The sequence below is a fragment of the Porites lutea genome, chromosome 4 (assembly GCF_958299795.1).
Source record: "Porites lutea chromosome 4, jaPorLute2.1, whole genome shotgun sequence".
Classification (NCBI taxonomy): Eukaryota; Metazoa; Cnidaria; class Anthozoa; order Scleractinia; family Poritidae; genus Porites; species Porites lutea.
In genome coordinates, this window is record NC_133204.1 from 24,483,813 (window position 1) to 24,488,812 (window position 5,000).

Here is a 5,000-nt window from a genome sequence, read left to right on the forward strand (position 1 = left end):
GTATGTACGCGGCGTAGTATTGCTGAGAGTAGGAACAGGGAACCAATTCCCAGGAATCATATGTTGACATTCTAAATAAGTTAAGGCATGTGTTTATGTTGATGCAATATTTAGACATTATGGATAGTCAAAGGAGTGGCATCTGTCTATTTGGAAAATGTTTATTTATTTATTATCGAATTTGTGAAATTTAATTAAGACCCCCCCTCAACTTACCTGAGAAATCTGATGTAGAGCCCCCCCTCCTTTCCATTATTTTAACTTAAGGCGCCCCCTCTGGTTTTAGGGCCCCCCCTCCTGATAATTATTGCACAGTCCCTAAGTAACAAACTTGCGTGCCGAATCTTTCAGGGGCACCCAACGACAATTTGTGGAAACTATCTGTTCGAAAGACGATTTGAGATCTAGAAGTTTCGAAACATTTGTTGTTAACTTTCTTGCATCGCCTGCCTCTCCTAGGATTTTCGAACCCCCCGCCCCCCCCCCCCCCCCTCCCCCAAATGGTCACCTAGAATTTTCGGGAGCCTTTTTTCTGGCTGAAATTTTCGAAAAGGTAAGTTTTGATCCCTATAATTTCGGATCACTAGACTTTCAGCTAGGAAATCCGAACAGATGAAAAATTTTTAGGGGATAAAAATATGCCTATATCTTCCGTTTAAATACTAAAATACGTTCAACAATGCTATGTTTAAGTGGTTTTGAACTATATTCTTGTTGGTGCCCCATCTTTCTTGTACCTCGTGTATAACTTATGGCTATTTTTTACATCTCAGATCGGCTAATCCGTCAATTTAGAGTCTAATCTGATATGACGGGTCACACGTAAGCCGGTTCAAACCCTGGGCAAGCCAGAAATAATAATTATTTATTCTCTATTTCTTCCAGAAGTAATACTTTCTCAAAATTATTTTTCCCCTGAAAGAGTAAATCAAAGAACTCGAAGATATCTCGAACTAATTCCGAAGCAACTTCGGGACATTCAGATGTTCCAAAGTGGCAACTTTGGAACATTCCTGAGCTGCGCGAATCCTTAACTTCGCGTTTCGCCGAAGTAATTATAGCTTCTTGAAAACCGGGTTCAAATTTCATGCTCTTACAGGAGGAACTTCCTCCACGTTTTAGATTGAAACAAGACGCCTAAAGTCGTTTCCGTGGGATGCGTTGGTCTATGGAAGCATAATGGCGTTCTATCTGAATTTGGAAAAATTAGGGAAACCGGAAAGATGTGGCATGTTATGAGCATCGATGAGCAGGTTACCTGTATGGGTTGGTTTAATGTGCTTATGGCTGAATTCATAGTAGCCTGCGTGGCAGGCTACTATTTCTCCCCAATCCACATCCCCTTTTTGCTTCCTTCCTATCCCCTACCCCTTTCGACACCTGCTACGCAAGCTAAATTTATAGTTGTCAGTGGTCGCAACGGATGAAGTTGATCTTGTTTTGATCTATCGCTATGTAGTTATTTCCGTAGCACGATTTGGATAAGAAAAAGAAGTTATTTTGCATCAAAACAAGGTTTACCCGTGTAACCTAAATTGGAATGTTAACGGTTATGTTAACGGAAACAAGTAATGGAGAACATGCGCATAATGCTCTCTGATTAACCTGAACAGGAACTATATGTATTAAAGATACGTCATATCTTGGTAGTAAGTTGCCACAGGTAACTTTTTCAAAGAGAAATAAACATTCTAGTTTTAGGTTAATGGAACAAAACAAAACAAAACATCCGCTTGCTTTGAGTCTAAAGTAGTAATGAGTCAAATGAGTCCATGAGTCATGAGTCATGAGTCATGAGTCATTGAGTCAATGAGTCAGATGTAAAAAAATAAAAGTTTTGGTAGAAACAATAAAATTTAGCTTCATTAGGTTTTAATAGAAACCAGAAACTCATAAGGGGTTGAAACGTGTAACTCGCGTTCAATGCTCGTGAATATTCACTTTTACCAGATATCCATTTTCTACAAAAAAAATGGCTGCCACGCGATCACCATGCAGATGTTTTAAGACAAGAGTTCTGCATTTCAAGGTTTAAAATACATCGTTAAAAGACAAAAAATGGAAAGAGAAAGATCAAAAGAATGCCCAGCTTTCTTTTTGTGGAGAAAGGGACGCTTTTCATCAAGAAATCGTCCTTCGAGGAATTCAACCTTGTTTTCTTCACGACGGAGCGCATGGTCTGTTTTGAAATGCAACCAAGGCAGTGAAGTTTTGCAGGTACATTTTGCAATCTATGGCCAAGACAATTACGTTTTTGAAAGGGAATTTATGTATTATTAAATGTTTCATAGACGTTTTATAAATTTTTCTCTTTGGCGCTAAAGAAAAATTACATAATGTGCCCTGATTTAAGAGGTATTTTGTGTTGAATTTTGCCATGTGCTTAGCCGATGTCGCTTGCGTGAACGGATCCACGATCCAGATAGTGTTTTCCGAATTGCTTTAAAGGATTAACTTTTTGGACGTTGAATAAAAATTATCAAGAAACAGCTTCTCTGTCTATTGTTTTGAGTTTGTTCATTCATAAAATTAGCTCAAAACACGATCGTGACCACAACATCCAAGTTTAATTTAGGCTTTTAAAATGCTTCTCACATTCATTACAAGCATCGCTCTTTTGCGAAGATATCAGGTTCAGGTTTTGGACACTTTCGATACGCAGCTAATGAATTTTATTCGAAAATATTTTTCACTGTTTATTCTAGACTTTTAATATAAAAATTTTAAAAGCCTATTTGCATTATAAGTTTACTGTGCAGAGGGTCAACGAGGCATCGTTTTTTGAAGTGACTTGACTTCAAGAATTTGCGAGGACGTCAAAGGGTTTATAATGTTACTTTTGGCCCGGGTGGTAAGGCACAATATCCTGCTCAGTGTTTCGGTAAGATTCCTGGTTTCAACCTTTGAAAGCTTTCTCGGCTTTCGGGAGTTTTTCTCCCGTTTGTTGGCCATTTTTTTAAGGTAATTCCCATGAAATTGTTCTACTATCAAACTTTTTTTTGAAACTTGGCATAATCAACATTCATGATATGAACATTAAAAAAATGCAATAAAAAGATGGGGTCACCGAGCTTGTTTACGCGTCAGCAGGCTCTTAAACTGGGGTATTTTACTGGTCGCGCGTTAAAAATTCGAATCCCCTTCTCACAGAATTAAGTCTTTGTTACTTGAAACACACAAAATTTTAACTTGAACATAAAGCTTCTTTTATTCAAATAAGCAGCATTGCTTCATTTAATTCGTTTTTGATTGCCTGGTTGCGGTGATATTGCACTTTTTCGGACAATCCTGTGGTTAGCTTGAATCCTCGCCTTGACCCAAATACACCAAATACGAAACTATTTTCCAAAAAAAAAATCATGTTCTACTATCAAACTTTTTCTCTTCTTCAAATATGTCCTTTATTAGACTGTTCTTAGCAAATATCTGGGAAAAAAATCGGGGGTCACCATGCTTGTTTCCTCACAAACTGCTGTGAAAAGTGGACATGCTTTTGAGATCGCAGTCAGGATGGATAATTTGCGCGGTGGGGACAGGGGCGAGATACAAAATAATGCCCATCGTGTTCGAAGTGTGCACTTGAGATCAAGCTTGTTTTCGGTTGTTTTTATGTGTTTCATATCGCCAACACAGAAATTCAAACTTGAAAAGAGTACAATAAATACCAAGGAATGAGGTAAGTCAAGATTTGACGAGATTTTGGAGTTATGAATCTTTATTTTAGACTATTTTGTAGTGCCGGCGTTCTGTTTAAGGTGATATCTTAGTAAAAGAACCTAACACAGATTGTGGATGAAACTTGGTACACTGATGTAACAAGCCAAGAAGATGATAAAAAAGTAATAAAAAGTGGGGGTCACCGTGCTCGTTTTGACGTCACAATGCTGACAAATACGGCTATTTTGGACCCTTTGACAAAAACCGCGCGCAGCCCAAAACTAGACAAAAAGGAGAGATTTTTTCCATGATGCATGTGGTATCGCACAGAATTTGACTTTATTGTATTGTTTATCCACTTACATACTACAAAAATGCCTTTTAATGCTCCTGTTTTTACTTTATGCTCCAAAGTAGAATTGAAGATAGCTCAATCCGTACAATTTAGTAAAATTGCCAAAAAACTGAACATAGATTTGGTCCAATTTTTTTCTCATCGAAAGGAAGCACTGTCCTTGTTAAAATCATGAAATAAAAAATGGGGGTCACCGTACTCGTTTTTGCGGTAGAGCTGCAGAAAATGCGCACCAAATGGATTTTCTCCGATTTTTGAGAGAGGACTGGGGCGAGTTTCAAAAAGGAATGTAGCTGAAAAGGGGAAGAAAGTATTAAAAAATCCGTTTTTACAGAATTTACATCGAGATATCACAGTTAGAACACAATGTGATAAAGAAAGCGTGTAAATGAAAATCAAAGTGAGTAAGCACAAGTTAAACATCCACTATCGAGGTTCTCCGTGAGGAAGTCGAACTTAGCAACACGCGTACTGCTTACGTTATGCACATTCCCAACACATTGAGTCTCACCTCGGCAAGAAACAACCGCAAGCAAAAATTCCAATAGCGTTTCTCTTCAGTCAACTTCATTTTAATACTGTTACTTTACATGCTCTTTTTTACGGCGGCCATCTTGTTATGCGCAGTAAGAGATGCGCAGTGCAAAACCAGGGAATCACCTTAAGCGGGCGCGGGAACCTGAAGGAAAATTACGTCACGTTGTTTACGAAGTTTGATTGGTCAGTTATCTCTTGTTCTCGTTCCAAATATGGTACTTTCTAAAATGAATAATCACGAGCATCGGACAAAGCAAACATATGAGAGTTACATACACGTTTCAACCCCTTATGAGTTTCTGGTTTTAACGAGAAATCAAGAGGAATACGATGTTCTTTTATTCCATGGATCGCTGTGGATTATGAACACACTGAAGATGATCCAGGACATGCAGACAATTTATGTTTTAAAGCGTTCGTTCCAACAATCAGTTGCAGAGTTGTTTTCAGT